This window comes from Chelonoidis abingdonii, chromosome 8, assembly GCF_003597395.2.
Source record: "Chelonoidis abingdonii isolate Lonesome George chromosome 8, CheloAbing_2.0, whole genome shotgun sequence".
In the NCBI taxonomy this organism is placed as follows: Eukaryota; Metazoa; Chordata; order Testudines; family Testudinidae; genus Chelonoidis; species Chelonoidis abingdonii.
Genome location: NC_133776.1, coordinates 5,135,660 through 5,144,471, shown reverse-complemented (window position 1 = coordinate 5,144,471; position 8,812 = coordinate 5,135,660).

The window sequence follows — 8,812 nt, the reverse complement described above, 5'->3', positions numbered from 1 at the left end:
TCATTCTCACAGGGTGGCTGTCCTGAAGGTGGTCTGGCTCCCCTGTGCCAGAGCTGGAGGTCCCAGCTGCAGGGCTGCCTGGGGAGGTGGGGGGGCAAGTGGGGCAATTTGCCCCAGGCCCCACAGGGCCCCCACGAGAATATAGTATTCTATAGTATTGCAACTTTTTTTTTTATGGAAGGGACCCCTGAAATTGCTTTGCCCCAGGCCCCCTGAATCCCCTGGGCGGCCCTGCCCAGCTGAGCAAATGAGGGGATAGAGGACTGCATCTGGGCTATAAAGGGCCAGCGGCAGTTCAGTGTCAGCAGAGCTAGGCGGGAGAACTGCACAGTGAAGCTACAGGGCGTGAAGCTCTCCTGCCGTGGTCCCTAGAGAAGGGAGCTGAGGCTGGGTAAGGAGACCTTGCATCTTCTCCCCCTGCTCAGACACCAGAAAGGGATGGTACCTCAGGGACAGGGAGCTGTGCCCGGCTTACGGCCGGGGGGAAGATGTGTTTTTGTGATTGTGTTTGGAACTCTGTGCTCCCAAAGAGACCAGCCCCCAGGAAAGGCTGTGAGTGGGTGAACAACGCTCTGTAGAGTTTTGTTTAAGGAGCCCTGAAGAAGGGGCAGGGCTCTGCAGATGCAGCCCTGGCTACACGCAGCCACTTGGGTGTTGGCCACGTTGTGCTCACCAGTAGAGACGGGATAGATAGATACTCCCCCAGGAAATTGGTTTTATCCTGTAGGGTTTTTCTAACCATCCACAAACTTCTAGCTCAGGGCCAGGACTTGGCCATGTTCAGCTCATGCTGGAACAAATGCCCCCTGAACAAGCAGCCGGTGTGCAGGGGCTCTCTGGGTGGAGCAAAGCCCTGGAATCCTATATCCCAAGCCACAGAACACCCTTGTGGCACAATCCCTGCGCCGCAGCTCTGTGCCCGGGAGGCCAGTGAATCACAGACCCCTGGCCACCCTCTTGTTCTTCTTCCATGAGTCCCTCCAGGCTGGCAGGGAAAGGGTGGCTGCAGAACACTGAACCCAGGTGGTCGGGAAGCCTGAGATCTCCCAGGTGGCCTCTTGGCCACCATTTCCCCTTGCACAAAGGAGCCAGGGTAAATCACCCCATATAGAACCCTTCTGATGGCATTTTTCCCAGCAAAAGTGGTTGCATCAGACAGGATTGTTTTGAAAAGCCTCGTTAACAAACAAAGGCATAACAAGGACTGGAAGTTGAAGGCAGATACACTCAAACTGGAAATCAGATACAAAATTTAACGGTGAGGGTAATTAACCATTGGAATAACTAACCCAGGGAGCCAACGGGGGATTCTCCACCACTCAGAGCCTTTAAATCATAAATCGATTGAACACTTAAAAGCTCTGCTCTAGCTCAATCAGAAGCTATTGGGCTGGATGCAGGCATTGGGAGCTGAAATTCTCTGGTTTGATCGAAGCCAGAGGTCAGACTAGAACAGTGGTTCTCAAACTGGGGATCGGGACCCCTCAGGGGGTTGCGAGGTTATTTCATGGGGGGGTCATGAGCAGGGCTGGCTCCAGGCTCCATGGCAGCAAACAGGTGCCTGGGGCAGCACATCCAGCCAGGGGCGGCTCTAGACATTTCACAACCCCAAGCACGGCGTCATGCCACGGGGGGTGCTCTGCCACTCGCCGGTCCCACGGCTCCAGTGAACCTCCCACAGGCGTGCCTGTGGAGGGTCCGCTGGTCCCACAGCTTCGGTGGAGCTGCGGGACCAGCGGACCCTCCGCAGGCATGCTGCCAAAGGCACCCTGCCTGCCGCCTTCCCAGCGACCGGCAGAGCGCCCCCCGTGGCATGCCACCCCAAGCACGTGCTTGGCGTGCTGGGGCCTGGAGCCGCCCCCGCGTCCAGCTCTTCGGTAGCAATTCGGCGGTGGGTCCCTCAGTCCCTCTCGGAGGGAAGGACCTGCTGCCAAAGTGCTACTGAAGAAGAAGGTGGCACAGTGGAGCTGCTGCCAAAGTGCTGCCTATCATGATCACGGCTTTTTTCCGTTTTTTTTCCCCCCGCTGCTTAGGGTGTCAAAACCCCTGGAGCCGGCCCTGGTCATGAGCTGTCAGCCTCCACCCCAAACCCAGCTTTGCCTCCAGCATTTATAACAGTGTTAAACATATTAAAAAGTGTTTTTAATTTATTAGAGAGGTCGCACTCAGAGGCTGGCTGTGTGAAAGGGGTCACCAGTACAGAAATTTGAGAACCACTGGACTAGAAGATCAACAGGGGTCTCTTCTGGCCTTGGATTCTATGAAAACGATAAGAAGATAAAAGTCAGGAGACAATCAAAAGGAAAAATCAGACATTTCAACATCTTCTTTGTATCTGGTCACCTTGTGGAAGTTCACAAGCGGCAGTCAGGTTTTTTTTTTAAATATAATAAATGCAAATAAAATGAAGGTTTGACATGTTTTTTTTAAAAGCTCTCGAATAATTACAGCACTCAGAGTGAACAGGCTCTTCACGCTTGATTAGCTAATATGTATTACAACTCCATTAACACACGATGGCACTTCTGCCATTTTCCATATTTCGAAACATTCAGAAGAAGGGTGGTCGAGTCATCAGTGCTAATTGGCAGAAAAACAGAAATGAACCTCCTAAAAGGAAATCATTTTATAGCCATAATTTGATTAATTAGGAAAGCTCATTGTTTCCATTTTAGGCAGGCAGTAAAACCCAAGTAAAGTTAATATTTATTAATCTTAATGCACAGGACAGATAATTTCATCTCCTGGTGCAGTTGCAATGCCGAGTCCCTCTTGCTGGATGTTTGCACACCCTTTGGGTAAACAGGAAAAAGGAGAGTTCACTGCTAATTAGAAAGACTCTGGTCCCTTCCCAATGGGCTGCTGCTTTTAATCTCATGTGCAGAACTATATGCAAATGAACTGGGGCTGGGGAGCAGGGGGTTCACAGCTAATCATCGTTTTACAATGAGCAGGAAATAGGAGTGGGTGAGCAGATAGGGAAGAAACGGTGACACACACGTCTGTACGCTACTTTGCTCATTTTCCACACTGACATCTTTTTAAGGCGATCCATTCTCCTTACTCTCCCCGTCACTTTCCAGCTTTGTGCATCTCGCTAAGTCCAGATGCTAGCTGGGAGCAGAAGTACCAAAATACCACATGGGATGCCAACGACATGTCATCCAATTAGCCGGTTTGCATTGTGGAAGTTCTGCTACATTAGGACCAGTGTGTTGGCAATTGCCCATTGGATGAAAACTGACCATTAATCTGTCTCATTAGAACTATTCCTATGTAGAATGCTGAGCGAGGTCAGTGGGAGAGGAGCCTGCAGGTTGCAGAAGAGAAGAGAGCATTGTGAGCTGATAGAGGGCAAAGTAATGGAAAGCTGTGGCACTGGTCTGGTTATGCAAGGTGTCCCCCCAGCTCCGTTGCTCTGTGCCTTTGATCTGTTCCCTGTGCTCCCTGCATTATGGCTTTGACTGGAGAGGACATCTTTTGCTTTTCAAGCCCTTGAGTGTGCAAGTCCTCCCCAATATTCTGCATCTTCAGCTAATTTTAATCCAAGTCTTCAGGCTAGCAGGTTGGTTATGGGCCATGGAGTTTTTTCCAATTGGCCGCCGGTTCAAATCTAGCTCTGAGGATGATAGTGTTTGAAAGTCAATCCATGGAATGGCTTATTTGAAGTGAGTCTGTAGTTTTCACCACTTCACCAGCTTCACCACAACTCGCCCCAGTGGGATTCCTCGTTGATAGCTGTGATACAGGGGTCAGGGAAGAAATAGGCCCTGGAGATGGAGCTATCCTCTCACCTGGGCTTGATGCTTTTCCATCGGGGTGTGTGCATTGCCAGTGCCTGAGAGGCATGTGGCTGGACATGTGGACTCCAGTCTCCTGGATTATCCCTCTGGCACCTTCACTCATGCCACACCTTTTTAATTCTTGGAGCTTAGTTTGGGGCTGGGTTGTGGCCTCCTTTTCCCTGCATGGGTGAGCGGACAAGCAATGGGACCTGCTCCCCAACCTGCATGTGAGTGAACCCCTGGCTGGGGTATCTGTAGGAAATGAACCCACAATCACCACATTGACACGCATAAGCCTCTGCTGCATGAGCTAAAGAATCAGTTCAGAGGCAGTGGCAGACACAGAAACTTCTTCATCTGGATGAGCCACTAGTTGGGACAAGACCCAACTCTCGGTTAAAGTGGGTCCTGGATAAGAAATCACGTTGTTTTTTTTTTACAGGGCTTGATCTTGCAAGTGCTGAGGCACTCCACCTCCTCTGACTTCACTGGGCATTGAGGGCACTCTGTACCTCGCAGAACGAGCCCTCCTGCGCCCTGCCTTTTCACTGCCATCCAGTTGTAACACATGATTTGATTTTTCCCTGTAATGATGCCAACGACTCCCAGATATTTGCATGGAGAGCGCATTGCGTCAGCATCGGACCCCAAATGACTGATACTGGCCATTTTTACAGCTTGCAAGAAGAGAAACGTTTGAGGGGGATTTAATTTAGCTTCAGGTTGGTGTTTTCCTCCTCAAGGCTCTGAAAGGAAATGATACCGATAAGTTGTTTTAGAAGGAGAGGAGAAAATTAGCTGGAGTGAGAGCGAGTGAGGCTGCCTTGCTAACAGCAGCTCATTATAAAGAACACGTTTGCACAGCCTCTTTGCGGCTGCTGTTAATTTGAACCAAGATATTAAAACCTGTAATTGCCCCCACTTTAAATAAATCTCCACTATCTGGATTATTGTATTTTTAATTAGTGTGGCTCCGTCTACTGTTTTTATCACGCTGATGGATTTGTTTATGCTGTATTTATTTATAATTCATTGATCTCCCTGACCCGGCTTTCTCCTGATGTCTGTATTTGGGGCATACTCCAGCAAGTTAAACAGGAGCTTGGCCTGAGTAAACAGAGAGTGAAAGCTGTCAGGCCAGGTTATTCCCTTGAGATCTGTGTGGAGTGGACCCTGGAATATGTATATTCCCATGCAGACAGCAGCTCTGTGGCTAGGCGGGAGAATCGTGCACCGTCAATTACGCCCAGTGCAAATGCAAGAAGAAAATTCATTTACTATAATTTTCCCTAGTAGTCCCTTACCATGCTGGGGAAATCCCTTAAAGTGGGCTCTCCTCGGTAGGCTGGTGGGAGGCATAGAGCCTTCATCCAGATCCCCTGAGGTCTGCTCTAATTCTAGGGATCTATGCGACGCTTAGGCAGGACTCTGAATCTCCTACATGGTGGGGAAACTCATAGACTTTAGAACCAAAGGGGACCATTGTGATCATCTAGTCTGACCTCCTGCACATCCACAGGCCACAGAACCTCACCCACCCACTGCTGTTACAGAGCAGCACCCTCAGATCATGGTTTAAAGTTACAGAGAATCCACCATTCACGCTAGTATAAACCTGCAAGTGACCTGTGCTGCAGAGGAAGGCGAAAACCTCCCAGAGCCTCTGCCAGTCTGACACTGGGGAAAATTCCTTCCCACCCCCTAACATGGTGATCAGTTAGACTCTGAGTATGTGGGTAGGACCCACTAGCCAGACGCCTGGGAAAGAATTCTCTGTAGTAAAAGCCTTCCCCATTTAATGTTCCATCTCCGGCCGTTGGAGACATTTGCTGCTAGTGGTCGCAGATCAGCTACATGCCATTGTAGGCAGTCCCATCTCAACACTGACCCTCTCCTCCAACAGAAGAATGCAGAGGAATCTCCTTCTTGGGACTGAAAGAGGTGAAGTTCTATTTGATTTGCTTGCTTTTACTCTGAGTTAGGAGCTGGACAGGCACAATCACAAGAGCACTAACAGCGCAGGAGGCAGAATTCCCAAAATGTGGATTGGCATAAAGAATGGCCACAACCAGCGCACACTTTATTGATCATACAAGTGACGAGACTGAACCGTTACCCCAGATCCAAAGATCCCGCAAATCTGTGGAAGTTCAGATCCACATCTGGATTCCTCTCTCTCTAGTGGGGGAAACCAAAACCTCACTGCCTTAGGAAGCCTAGGTAGGGATCAGAACTGGATTTTGTGGCTTGAGACCAGTGTCTCAATTACATGCCATCGTCCGTCTGATCCTCTGCTAGTTTATAGGAAACAAACAACATTTTTGATGAGACGCCAGTGTGAGAATCAGATCCAAACATGGAATATAGCAACCACATAACACTGAGAAACCAACAGAAAACATCTTTTCAAGCCATCTAAACAATGAAGATTTCTTTTTGTAACTTAACATTTTAAATTGGCAAGTCAGTATCTTGGGACGCCAGAAAGTGACCCGTAGCTTACTTAGATTGGAAACTCATTCGGACGACGACGATCTTTCTCTCTGTTTGTACAGAGACTCTCAGAATGAGGTCCTGATCCAAGAGCGTGACTGTTAGGCACTATAGGAATACCAATAATAAAAAGAGCAATAATGGCCTAGCTGGTTGCTGACTACTAGGAAAAGGACGTGCTGAAAAAGCTAGACATTTTCCTGGTTTTACAGTTCAAGCGCTTGAGGAATGGGTTAGATGTTCTAGGAATTATTTTGGGAACATTCTCTGGCCTGTGTGATACTGGCGGTCAAAGCAGATGATCGCAACGGTCCAGTGTAGCTTTGGAATCTATGAAATCTATGAGACTTTCATTGTTAGGAGACAGCAGGGCCGGCTCTAGGCACCAGCAAACCAAGCACATGGTTGGGGCAGCACAATTCAGGGCGCCATTCCAGACACCTTTTCCTTTTTTTTTTTTTGCTTAAGGCGGCACAAACCTAGAGCCGGCCCTGCGAGACCGCTCTCAGTTTGTCCTTATAGGCCACAATATGCATGTACAATCTGTGTCTTTTAGCTAAGGGTTATTTTCTCCTGCAGTGTGAAACAGGCATTGCATTGCTGAAAGACTATGGCATGGCTTGAGTAACGTCACAATGGCAGAGCATTAGTAGGGTGGCCTTTATGACAGGAACATGTTCCTGGGTAATTTCAGATGTACCGACTGGTGGAGGTATAACAGCAAGACATGGCTGGCTGATTACAGTGGCGTAAGGCATTCAATGCGTGGTAGGGCCTTTAGAACACGTTGCAGTTGTTCCCGGGGGGTGAGGAGGTTATGAATACAGTGCATTAGTAGGTGATTATAGCAATCATTGAATGGGGTTATGCTAGCATCCTTGGGATGTTATTGTGTTGCTGGGTTATTATAGTGTGGTTCAGTGGTATTATATGGTGAAGCATGCGGTCAAAGACTAAGTAACATTAGCTACCCAAGAAGTGTAACAACACCTGTGAAATTGTGGGGTATATTTTGTATGAAAATAGAAATTATACAATAAACAAGGGTAACACTCAGAGGCCGTGTTTCTTTTTAACATGACATCTCTAACAGCCAGCTAAAGTACTCAGTTTGAGTTCAGAATTTTAAAGGCATTTCATAATTATGCTTAACTGTCTACAAACAATATTCATTTATCAAACACTTCCCCTCCCCTGGAGTGCATCATGCTGCACAAAACATAAGTATAATCCCTGCCCTGTGGCGCTTGTGGGAAAGTGGGCATTTTACAGACTAAGTCCATGGGGTCTTCTGTCAAACTAACATAGTGCTACAAGGTGTTCTCAAAACTCTTCTGTGAGGGTAGAGGGATGTATGAGTGTTCTGTAGAACAAATTGGCATTCTATGGTTGTCCATAGCAACCCCACTGCATTAGACTCTTTAGTTTGATAAGAGTTAAGTAGGCTTGAAATTCTGTGTCTTATTGATTCTCCCTAAGAGAAAACACATAGATTGGTAAAAACCGCCTTTCCTAATGCATTCCTGTTACGATTCTTGACTCAGGTATGTTCATTGTCAGTCAGTTTCAAAAAATGGAGAAATATATAAAAGTCATGGCCTGTCCATAGATAATTTGCCAACAGAAAACAGGGCTAAATGAGTCCCATAAATTGTTTGCAGTGTATGCCAGGATCAGCTCTGCTCACAAGGGGCTCAGTCAAACCAGAACTGAGCACTCTGACCATGATCCAGCATATCACTTAAGCATTTGCTTAACTTTAAGCACACGCATAGTCTTATTCAAACTAATGGGCGTCTAGTTGAACATGTATTTAAGTGCTTTGCTGGATTGGGGACATAGTTCTCAGAATGTCACAAGGTCAATTCCTTTTGTAAGCAAAAACAAATGGATATAAATAATTATCTATATTGTGATACAAAAGCAAAGAGCAGAGGTTGGAATATAGCAGGTCCTCAGTTACTACAGTGATGGGTGCAGCAGGGAAAGAAAACAAGAAAATAGCACCTGTCAGAGGTAAAGAATCACAGAAAGCAACTTTCTTCAGACACTGAACAAGGAACTTTCTCAGAATAAAGAAAGCAGCATCAAGGCCCCTCTCTCCTTCCCTGCAGAGCTTGTCTTGAGTCTTCTGCAGCTGTGTTGGTTCTCACCTCACTCCTTGCTACTGATTTAAATTAACAGTTCACCCCTCCGCATGGGAAGGGCGGGGATGGTCTTGTTCAGGCAATGGGCTGGAATTTTAGCGAGCTGGCTTCAGTTCCTGGGTCCGCTGCAATCTATGTTAGGCGCTTCCTCTCTGCGCTTCAGCGCCTCTCTGTGGAAATAGCAGTAACTGTCCCTCCTTTGTCTTCTCTATCTAGTCTCCTTGGGACAGGACCAAGCACAACGAGACCCTGATCTAGGCTGGAGTCTCTAGGCTCTACTGCAGTATAAATAACAGCACAAGGCAGACAATAAAAAAAGCCTGGTGGCAAGTTTATGATGCTTCTTAGGATCTCTGGTGTCAACTTTGGTAAGAAGCCAACAGATTG